Consider the following 12,131-nt stretch of genomic DNA (forward strand, 5'->3'; position numbering starts at 1 on the left):
AGCTAGCGGGATTGTGGGGAGCGGGTGAAGACGAAGTGGGGGGCCCCCTTGGGTTTCTCATCAAGGATGGCGGCTGTTGGGGAGGGGAGAGGGAACCTGTCGTGGTGCGGTCCACGGAGATGGCAAGGATGGCGAGGAGAGGGAGTAGTTGTGAGGGGCTCTCCTTGTTTTGGGGGTGGTGCGAGGAGTGGGGGTGGGGTGCCGAGAGAATGAGGAGGGAGGCCCTTGTGGTTCTGCTCTCCAGGAGGAGGGCAGGAGTTTGGGGAGTGGGGGTAGGGAGCATAGGGGATTTCGGCTCTAAAGTGTAGAAGCTACAGAAGCAAGAGGAAGATTGTCACCCAGGTTGAACCATAGAAGGTGGGTTTTCAAAATTGAAGGGTGTGACCTTTCTCAAAAAGCTTGAAATCCTACAAGGTGCCACCTTCAGTACTGGGCTCTGGGAAACAGGTTTCTACTTTCCAAGTTTCTCTTTCCCTCCAGCCTCTTAAAGTCTTCCAGGACTGGGTAGAGATTTGAAAATCAGCAAGGCTAGGGGAAACACCGTATGTGCTTCGTGTTCAGTGCTGTGTTATTTTCTGCGTTTGGGAATGTGTGAGTTTCTCAGGTTTGTTTTGATTGCCCTTTACAATAAAAATTCTGTACTCGGCAGGCCTCTTGGGAAAAGAAGAGAGCCCAGTCTATTAAAGGGATTGCTGGTTTGGTTTTGCAATTTCCTAATGGGTAAGAGGTACAGCGTTGTAGCATTTTGTGTGGCTTTCAGAGGAGGAGGAATAGTAGGATAAACGTATATCTTTGCTGGAAATCCCTTGTACCATTCACTTAAATTGTTCCTTTGGGACTGAGTTCCCTTTGATTTGAATTTGGAATAGATCCAGTTTTCCTAATTGGAGCCATCATTTTGTAATTGCTTGTAATGCTTCTCTGGATTATCAAATGTATGGCAAGCTTACAGAAGACCGGGCACATTTTTTTGTTATCTTGATTAAGGCAGTTTTATTGTAAATGTTATATTGTTCTTTGAAAATGTGAACATTTGCAGAATAGCACAAGTTGAAATTACAGGCCCCTCGGAAGTTTATAAAGTCTTGTGTCCCAGCTCATCCTCAGAAACAGACCCTTTCCGTTCCTTACATTGAAAAAGAAAAGGCTACTACGATGGTATCTTTGCCTGTGGAAATTCATGCTCATATTTGCTTAAGACGAATACATATTAAATAGGCATCAGCCTTGAATGTTGTAGGACTATAATGCCTTCCCATTTTAGTTCCATAAGGTTCCAATCTAGTCTACTTTCTGTCTTTAAAAAAAGCACATTTAACATTTTAAAGGGTAAATGTCATCTTTATGCAACAGGAAATTGGTCAGATAGTTGGACCATGATTTGTGCAAACCACGTTACTACAAATACGTAGTCTAAGACTGCCATATAAATTCTGTAACCATGTAGGGTTTTTGAAATTCTAGGCTGCCATTCCCATATTTAAGTTTTGGAGAAGGAAACTATTTTTTCAAGCAAGTGTAGATTTTCAAGTGAAACTTTTAAGAGATCCTGTAAGATTTAAATGGGTAAAATTTCTCTTGTAGTAGTATCAGTGCATTGAAACCAACTTAATGCATTTTAAACTAAACAATTACTTGAATAAGATAAGTACTTTGTTTACTAGAAGTGTTCAAGTGGAAGAAATAGAGTTTGAGTCTGGAAGATTGATGAAAATGTAATTATTTATGTGACTATGCACCATGTCTAAAACTTATGTGATTTTTTCTGTGTACACTTAACAGTGAAAACAGCATACTTTTAAATATTTAGGTCTGATTTGTTTTCCTCTGAGGAACAGAATACTGAAAGATGTGTAAAATGTTTTACAAAGAACAGCATGTTGGAGGGAAGTGGCCCTCAAGTTTCTCTCTAGGTAAGAGGAGTGTCTTTTATCTGCCTTTTTGAGAACCTGTACTTCCTGTGGGACAGGAGAGAAAAGGTATTTCAAAAGTTAGCGAAAGTATGATCAGTTTATCTTTCTAAATATTCCTTAAGATTTTGCCAATATCCATTCAAAAGTTAATTTGTAAATCAAGCCTTTTGTGAAAAATGCACCCTCACCTCTAAAGTTTGGGCATTTAAAAAATAGCACTTTGTTGAAGGAACAGCAGCTAATCTGAGACTGATCCCTGTTTTCCTCTCTCCACCTCTCAGTTCCCTTCTCCCCCTCTGGTGCCAGTAATATTGGCTTTTATAACCTAGTGGGAGTGGAACAAATGTTCCTGCTTGCTTGAACTTTAGGCCTTATCTATTTGGCTCCTTTCCCTAACTTTTGCCTACACATTTTTTTCTTGGTTAATTGAACTACCCAGTTGTTTGGATTTGGGGTAAAAGGGAGTAGATTGTAATTATTTTCACTTGAGAAATCTTTTTTTTTTTGCAGCTCCTGTTGGACAAGAGCAAAGGAAGATTCTCTTTTTGTCAGCAAAGTCCTTAATTAAACAGAGTATATGACTATTTCTTTATTCAACAAGCATTTATTGAGTTACCTCCTCTATTGGAGGCTCTTATTCTAGGTTCAGGGATATAAACTGGATAAGAAATGGCTCCTACCTTTCTAATATGATCATTAAATGAAAAATAGTGAACCTGTATAATCAAGAGCTATCTGGAATGTTTTGGACATTAACATAGTCACTGTGTACATGCTTCAACCATGCACAGTGGAGTCATTTCTTTCTAGCGACTTATTTACTGCATAAATTTGACCTCACCTTCCCAACTAAGACATGTTTTTTCATTTTGGCTAATGCAGTCACCTCTCTGTATCCTTGGATTCACCCAAGGATTGAAAGTATTTGGGAAAAAATTGGATCTTTATTGAACATTTAATGAACCTTTTTTTCATATAATTTTCCCTACACAATATAGTGTAATGACTATTTAACTTATGTTAGTAATTGTGAGTCACTTAGAAGTCACTTAACTATACAAAAGGATGTGTACAAATTATATAAAAATAATATGCCTTTTTATAGAAGGTACTTGAGCACCTGTGGATTTTGGTATCCACAGAAGATTCCTACAACCAATCCTCCATAATGTAATATGGTTTATAATTCATCTTAGAGTCTGTAGTCTCTTCCTTTTTAAAAACATTAATCAACACGTAATTATATGCATTTATGGGATACAGTGTGACAGTTTGGTATATGGATGCAATGTGTAAAGAAATTCTGTGTAAAGTAAATGGATATGGCAAGGTTTCTTGATGCTCAGATTCAACTTTGAATCACTGTAGAGTAGTAAGAAGTGGATGGCTAGCATCTGTTCGTGTAATTTAGAGCGCCTTCTGATGGCAAATTGGACCTCTGAATTATTTTTCTGTGGTCAATTTTGAATTATGGATAAGAATGGATGATGGAACCCAGAAGAGTGACTAGTACTAATGAGTAGCTCCATTAAACCTTTAACCTTCTAGAGGGCTACCCCCTGAGATCTTGGAGAATTCCTGAGTTTATGGATTGCGATAGACCAATGATTTTCAGCCAGGGGGAATTTGCTGCACTGGGGTTATTGGACAATGTCCAGATGTTTTGCAGGGATGCCGCTTAAACATCTTGGAATGTATAGGGCAGCCTGAAACATCAATAATGCCAGTGATGTAATTTCCTCCACAAAGTGCTAGAAATCATAACTCTGGGAGAGTAGAGAACAGTAACATGAACAGTTGGCTGAGCTCACTTGAAAAGTTTTAAAAGTGACTAGTTCCTGCATACCAACCTAAACAATGCAATAATTAACAGCTACCATTTATCATACTCTGTTAGGTACTTGTATAAATTATATATTAACTTCATTTTATAATGAAGAACAAGGCTTAGAGAGGTAGTTATCTTGCCCTAGGTCTCACAGCTGGTCAAGGTTGGAAGTAGAAATCAAAATTAAAATCATCTTATTTCTCTGAAGTTCATAGTTTGAGTGCAATTTCATACTGTCTCCCTTGAGGCATACACCATTCAAAATCTTGCTTAACAAAATGAAAATTACTACATGTGCCATATACCATTGAGCTTGCTTGAGAGTAATTAAAGCCATGAATGTTAAATTTGATCATAGTTGGAATGTCAGCGGATGGGGGAATGGGGAAACCAACACAAACTGAATACCTACTGCATTTCCAGGAAGTACACCAGTGCACCCATTATCTAATTTGATGTTCACAGCAACTCTGCAGAGTAGTTAGGATGCACATTTTTCAGATGCAAGTGAGAGAGGTTAGTGAAGTAACTTGCTTAGACTGTGCAATTTATAAGTTAGAGTTGGAGTTTGAATTGATGTCCCATGACTAAGCTACTGTTTTTTTGCTTGCTGTAAATGTTGACGATGGGTTGAGAAGCCTGGTGGAGAGAAGAGAGTAACTGGACCTGGGTAAAAGTAATTTCAGAGGTAACTTAGTTCACAGTGCATTTGCTGTATTCAGGTAGAGAATAAAGGTGAATTTCTGTACCTTACTCAGTTGACGAGAACTGAATTTGACAAAGAATTTGTTCTGGAGGTCTACTGAAAATGACACTGTTATTGTCGTTTTGGAGGATTTCATTTTTCATCTTACCTGAATTTTTCAGGTGGTGCTTTGATAGCCATGAACCTGGAGGTCAGCTGTGTTTATATCCTCTCAGCAGTTCACCTTCAGCCTTCTTTAGGACTGTCCTGTAGAACTCTATAATGACACTATTTGAGTTTGTGTTCTTTTTACAGTTTAAACATTTGCGCTTGTTATGGATGTTGTTTTAATAATAAACATCATCAGATTCATAGTTGTGTTTTCCATATGGGGGTGTTTTGTTTTGACAGCTAAATATTTATTTTAACTTTGATGTGTTTTGTTTTAGGGCATAAAAGAGGAAGAATTTTTTAAAAAACAGCCCAATAACAATCATTTTGTCTGGAAAGCAATTTGTGCGTGTGTGGGCAGAAAAAGGACCTTGTGTTTCATTTCATTTACTTTAAATTGGAAAGGAATTTTAACCATGATTCTCAAGGGCCAGGATGCTGGAAAATAGAACTGTTATTTAGATAAAATGCATGTTTTGATTTCCCATAGGACTGTGAGCCATAGATTCTAACTATAATACCTTGATTCTGACTATAGCACTCTGCCATTTGTATATTCACCCCTTTGTGTAGATAGGCATGGTGATGCTGCCTGATCCTGTCCCCCTCTCCAATGATTTTATTTAATTTTTATTTTTTGTGGTGCTTGGGATTGAATCCAGGGCCTCGCACATGTTAGGCAAGTGCTTTACCTCTGACCTATTGCCCAGTCCCCACTGATTTTAGAGTAGGCTCCAGAGATGTAAAGTCTGCAAGAAAGTGTAATCCTTTGGAAAACTTACTTTTTCCAGTGATAATAAAAAGTAGTACTGTGGGAAGATGGAGAAAGTAGAGAAAAGCCTCAAGAATAAAGATTAGGCATAATCCACCATCCAGAAATTAGTGACAATATTTTTCTATATTTAAAAATGCAGTAAAATTTAATGGCAGATTCACTGCAAAAATATCCCTCTTGTAAATAGAAAGTTTTGTTTTAAAACTACCAAAGGATTTTCTGAATGGTTGCTGCATCTCTACGTAGAGTTACGATCATAATACTAGTTAAATGGGAAAACTGCCAGGGAGTTAGAGAGCTATTAGGACTTCTCATGTCAGCTACCTAAAGAAATGATGGCTCTTGCACATTTCTTCTCCAACTTAATAGAATTTAAATATTAGATGGGGCTATCACAACCCATCCTTCCCTTCATTTTATTTATTTATTTATTTATTTATTTATTTATTTATTTATTTATTTATTTACTTTTGGTACAGGGGATCAAACTCAGGTCCTTGCGCTTGCGAGCTAGTTGCCAGAACCACTGAGCTAAATCCCCAGGCCTCCTTTCATTTTATAGATGGCAAAACTGAGGCTCAATGAGGTCAAGCAGCTGATCCAAGATCATATAATATGCTAATGTCAGAGTTCCAATTTGAATTATTTTCCACTTAGCAAATTTGGATCCTCTCCATGCACAGGTAAATTTGTATTTCCTAATTAAAGAATTAACAGTCAAGAACTTTTTGATGGCCTCTCTTTCAAAAGAATAATCTTTTATGGTAGAAATATATTAACTATCCTAAAGGCTATCAAAAGCCCAAGTATTTCCGGTTTTGAAAAATGACCAAAATAATTTGTGAGCAACACAGGAATTTTTCATATTACTTGCTGAGTTAAATTAAACATTAGTGATAAATAACTTGTATCCATCTTCTCCTCAAGTTTAATTTCCTGTGGACTATCAGGCAAGTGCCAAAGCATATCACATATGTCTCTAGGTACTGGAATAAAAAAAAAAAAGATTTGAAGAGTCTTTAGACTTGCTAGCCTGGAAGACCACACTTAGAACTATTGCTTCATGAAAAATAATTTTCCTCTATGAAATGAGATGTCTGTTGAAAGTATAGGAATGATATTTTAAAGATTGCACCTGTTTCTAAACCTAGGTTGAAAGTTAAATTATAGTAGATGCAGGCAGGCAGCATCATTAAAGTACAAGCATACAGATACTTGTTCTTAGACAAAATAAGTTCTTTTTTTTTTGGTAGCCGGTATCGAACTTGGGTCCTTGCACTTGCAAGGTGGGTGGCAGAACCACTGAGCTGAATCCCCAGCCTGACAAAATACGTTCTTTAGCTTTTCTTCTCTTTTTCCCCCTGCCACTCTTCATTTCTTTCTGTGGCTGGGTGGGGTTCCTCTCTTTCCCTTTGCCTATAGCTATTTTACTCTCAGGGTGACTCTTATTTTCAGCCCATCTGACAGCCCACTTTCTTTTTTCCAGGCTCTTGGTGTAACCAGATCCTTCCAGCACATTCATGTGCTCCTGCATCTTTCTCTTACACCACTTTGCCAGTGTTACACAGTTACTATGTCTGAACTGGGCCATATCTGATTCTTAGCTTTGAATGGACAGGGGAGATGACCTCCAGGGCAAATATGAAGTGAGAAGAGCTGGTGTCATTCTCTACAGAACTGGCATTGATAGGATAGGTTAACATATATACACAGGTTATATAGGTTTAAATTACATTATTCCTTCTTTACAGCCAGGGCCTCAAAAAATACCAAAGCTACATGAAATAATGAATGTAGGTACACATTGCCAATGGTTTAATATGTGAATGTTAAGAAAATTTTACCCTTGTCTAGCAATGTGCTTTCAGTAGTATTTGCTCCTGCTCATCATTATTTCCTGCTAATGAATGCTTGCATCATCAATAAAGGTCCATCTCTTCCTAGCTGCTTACAGTACACTGTATTTCTCTTCTGAAAATGGATTTTCCTCTGGATTTAAACAGTGGTAGTTGTGTTGTTTTTGAACTATTATAAAATGCAAAGAGAGGAGAGAGACGTAGACTGTGTTTTTTCATGGAAGAATCCCAGAGAAAAGAACAATTAAAATAAGATGTCTTTCTTATCAGCGCTTTACTGCTTGTGAAATCTGTATTTGTTTACTCATATAAAATGTTACACATATTTCAAGACATCGAATGTTCCATAGACAATATAATCACAATAATATTTAATATCACAGGGTTTTAGATTTACTTTCATACTAAAGAAATGATAGCTGGAAATTCCGAGATTTTATTGATAAAGTTGTTTTGATGAGAATGTTACAAAACTAAATCTGTATACTTGATTAGTTAATAAGTCTTATCATTCACTTTCTAATTTAGAATGTGGTTAAGGCTCTGCTTGACTCTTGCCAGATTTGAAATGTGTGATGTATTAAGAACATTAGGAGTTGGTTTTACAGTTTAATCTTCCAGACCTAGTTTTATGTACCATTCTTATTTGTAATGCTGATTGTTAGCATCTGCCTATAAGTATAATCAATAATCTGCACTTTGATGTGGCCAGGGCAGCTGAAGTAATGAGTCTGTTTTCCCTTGATTTCTTAGACACCAGGGAGAACACACACACACACACACACACACACACACAGAGGCAGATACACAAGTTATAATTCATACTATATCAATAAACAATAGTAGTGGATTGAAGCTGGGTGTGGTGGTGCATGCCTGTAATCCCAGCACTCGGGAGGCTGAGACAGGAGGATTGCTGTGAGTTCAAGGCCAGCCTGAGCTCCATAGACTCTGTCTCAACAAAGCAATACAATGGTAGTGGATTGAGAGAATTAATAAAATATATGGTTTTTCAATACTTTGTAAGAACTACGTTGTAGATGATTATAGTTTGCAATACTGAAAATGAATAAAATAGTTAAAGTCCTTAGTATGATAGCTTCTACAAGCTAAAGAAGCCTGTTAAACTCCCTGTCGAAGATGCTCTATCTAGTCAGGGATTTAGCTCAGTGGTTCTGCTGCCTGCCTTGCAAGCACAAGGACCCAAGTTAAATCTAAGTACCAAAAAAAAAAAAAAATGCCAGGATCGATACAAGCTTTCAAATCCTAGCCATGCTTCTCTTAAATAATGAACTGGGAAGAAATTTTCTAGTGTTGTAAGCTCACCTAATCATACCAAGGAAAGAAACCAAGCAGCCAAACTAATACAAGGACGTGAAAGTTTCTACTTCCATATATGGATAAAGCAGCTGACCTTTGTTAGAACTACTTTTGATATATCCACTTTATTGACTATGTACATCAAACTTTGTTCACTTAAAACCTCCAATTTGCTGGGTTTTGTCAAATGTTTGTAGCCATAGTCAGGCTGTGCATATTTTTCATCCCTACAAGTTTCACCATGGCCCTTTTGTAATACATTATTTCTTTGCACCATTTCTAAGCAGCCTCTGATCTGCTTTTGCGTGAGAGCCACATTCCAGACTAGCTTTGAAACTTTGTGGATCCTGTACACAAAAATCAGATTTATGTCTCAAGTGCAATTCTGTAGATTTAAGGTAAAATAATATTACAGAGGAATTCTAGGTATTGATTTTCTAGAGTCTTTTCTCATTGCCTACAAGTAAATTACTTAGCAAATAGTCTTATTACATATTTGGATCAAAGGAAAATTACAGCCAAGAGAGCAACAATTCTGATAAACAAGAGCCTTATGTGTTCTTAAATAGGGTCAGTAAGATGTTAAATCCTGGAAGAACAGGAAAAAATAAAATTCAATTTTGCTTCATTTATTTGTAAAGTAAAAAATGAAAGGGGAAAAAGGGTTTTATATTTGTAGGCAGTCACACATTTAAAAAGATGGGTATATTTTCTGAGAAATGTTAGATGATTTTGTCACTGTACAAATATCAGAATGTACTTATAGAAACATAGATGGCTTAGCCTCCTCATCTAGACTACAGGCTCCTCAGCTGCAAACCAGTGTACCATTTTATTGTACAGAGTACTGTAGGCAATTGTAGCACAGTGTTACACATGTCAATATAGAAAACGTAAAAAAATATTAAGCAATAGGAATTTTTCAGCTCCATTATAATCTTATGGGACCATTCAAATGTATAGTCCATTCTGGACTGAAATGTTAATGTGGCACATGACGTTTTGTCTGTACCTCCAGCCACACAGGCACGCAGGCACACGCGCGCGCACACACACACACACACACACACACACACACACACACACATTTTATTGGAATGACCCTATATCCTTTGTGCTCACCAGAAGATTTGAAGCAGGCTTCAGAGAGCATTTTCTGTGCATAGAAAGTGTGCTGTCTTTACACACGTTTATGTGCAGAGAAAACTTTTAATATGCCAAACATTATTTTCTTAGCAATATGTTCAGTTGGGCAATTTAAGAGGTACCCTACTGAGATGTAATTTGTCCCCTTTCATTCCCTCAGAAAAATTCAAATGTCAAAAAATGTCTGGTTGTCTCTGTTCAATGGCTGTTGCTATGGTCTGCATCTACTGTCCTACCACTTCGGATTTCTGTTTCTGCCGTCTCTGTATTCTTCCCTGATTTTTTTAATGTGTCTTTCCTATCTCCTAATACTACTTCTTGCATTATTCTTGTCAGGACAAGGTCATTTTCATAAATGTCTCCAGACTAAATAAGCAAGAAATAATTCCAACCTGTCAGGGGACATCTTGGGGGCTGCGTTTCTCATTTTTTATTTTGTGACCCAGTAACTTCTAACTCCAACTTTGGAACCCTACTGAATGTTGAATGGTTGTGAAAGGCTGATATTTGGGTGGTCAAAGTTGAATTTATTTGTTGGGCTATGGTACAAGAGTCTTGAAATCATAAATCATCAAAAAAATGATTTATATTGTAAATCTATAAAATTTTCTTTGACAAAGCTAAAACAAAATGGTCATGAGGTGTGAGGATTTATTCTTCAGACTCTAACAATATTAAAAACACCTTCAACATTTATGAAAATGCCAAAAAAGGGTGATACAAAGGATGAACCTTAATGCAAAGTAGGACTTTAGTTCATAACGTACATATTAATACTGGCCCATCAGTTGGGGCAGGCATACCACACCAATGCATGAAATTAATGATGGATGGGAAGTCACAAGGAGGACCTTGAGGAGGTATATGGAAACTGAGTGCTTTCCACTCAGCTTTTCTGTAAACCTAAAACTGCTCACAAATAGTCTGTTAACTAAAAACTGTTTATACATTTGAGTTTTGGAAAACAAAGACTATATGAGGTACGTTTTGTTACTCCCTCATAGATTAAAGTCTAGTGTTTGTTCGAGATCTCATGAAAGCTTGGCAGTAGTGTCAAATGCTGTGCATAGCTGCGTAATAGGCAGTAGATGGATCACTGTGAGCACTGGCTTGGAGACTTCCTTGTCTGCCACCTGCTGGTGTGTCATGCCATCCTGTGGTAAAGGCCCAGGCTTGACCAGTTCCCCGCCCTACTATCCAGTGAGCACTGTTTTGACTCTTGCATTTGTGGTGTCACTAGAAACAGTTAATTGGTGAGTTTGTGTCAGCTTTCTGAGCCAGTACCCAGGTCAGAGTGTGATTACTTTGGGCCCAAAGCTGTTGTGTGACTTGTAAATGTTCTTTTTGAACATGTCTATCCACACTTGGTTGAATGTGCAGATGTGCAAACTGTGGCTATAGAAGGGGCTTTTGGGGCAGGTATGTGGCAGTGTCCTCTTGCTTTTCCTGCTCACTCACCTCTTTCTTGCCATCCTTTGGCTCCTCTTAGTCTCTTCTTCCTTCTGTTTCCTCTTTACTCTTAGTCCAGTAATTTTAAAAGTTATTTTGTTAATGGAGAAAGAGGGCCTCAACATGAATAAAAGTTTGGCCAAAGTATTCAAATTACCAGAATGATGTACTTGGTAATTTTTGACATTCAGATTTTTTTTTTAACCGCTGTAGTGCTTTCCTTGGTATATAATGGGAACGTAGGTATTTTGTAAAGGTCTTCTGACATGCAACTCGAAATTGAATTGTTTCACCTCATAATTATTTCATGATGTGGTTTACCTCTCCTCTTTTAAGCATGTGTAATTTTTCTTTATAACGTTTATTTTGTCATTGTCTCCAGAGCAGATAATGGCAGCATGCATGTTGATGTGAAGAATGTACTCTGTGGCTAATTGTGGAAGCAGAGCTGTGCATGTTCCATAGTGTAAGGAAACAGTTCATGGAGTGCCAAACCCAGCTTTTGGCAAGTATGTGGCTGAGTACTTCATAAAATGTAAATCAACAAGTGTTTATCGAGTTCCTACTCTAATGTGCAAGGCACTTTGCTGGCATGCCAGATGCTGTGGAGAATATCAGTAGGGAACTTTTCAAGCAAGTAATGTTCATTCTAATTGGAAAAGCTTGTACAGACAAACTTAGGGTGTGGTGGAAAGAGTATTGAATTGAATGGGGTGGGGGAGCAGGGACAGTCAGGAGTTTTGAATCCTAGCAAGAGTTCTACCACTAACCAGATCCTCTGGGCAAATCACTTCCCTGCTCATGATTTCATTTTGTTAAAGGGGATTGGATAGTCTCTAAGACTGTGTATAGATTGGTTCATAAACAAATGTGAGAGAGATTCCAGAAGATGGCATGTGTTTTTTTGCTAAATGAGTTGTAAAGGTTAAAATAAACATCCCTAAGTGCTCAGATTTTGGATTTTCAGATTATGGATCCTCAAATAGTA

General features: G+C 37.5%; 1 protein-coding gene across 2 annotated transcripts in view; it reads left to right on the top strand.

Moving 5' to 3' along the window:
* Nucleotides 1–315: 315 nt before the first annotated feature.
* The window catches only part of Fhl1 (four and a half LIM domains 1), a 55,061-nt gene continuing 43,245 nt past the window's right edge, over nucleotides 316–12,131 (top strand). Inside the window, exon 1 of one of the 2 annotated variants that reach the window (XM_010642518.3) lies at nucleotides 316–357. The gene's annotated coding sequence lies outside the window, so the exon portion shown is untranslated. Of the gene's footprint in view, nucleotides 358–11,574; nucleotides 11,653–12,131 lie in introns of those variants that run through there. The other variant, XM_010642510.3, reaches the window with a different exon arrangement.

The sequence above is a fragment of the Fukomys damarensis genome, unplaced genomic scaffold, assembly GCF_012274545.1.
Source record: "Fukomys damarensis isolate Sample0158 unplaced genomic scaffold, DMR_v1.0_HiC HiC_scaffold_39, whole genome shotgun sequence".
Taxonomy (NCBI): Eukaryota; Metazoa; Chordata; class Mammalia; order Rodentia; family Bathyergidae; genus Fukomys; species Fukomys damarensis.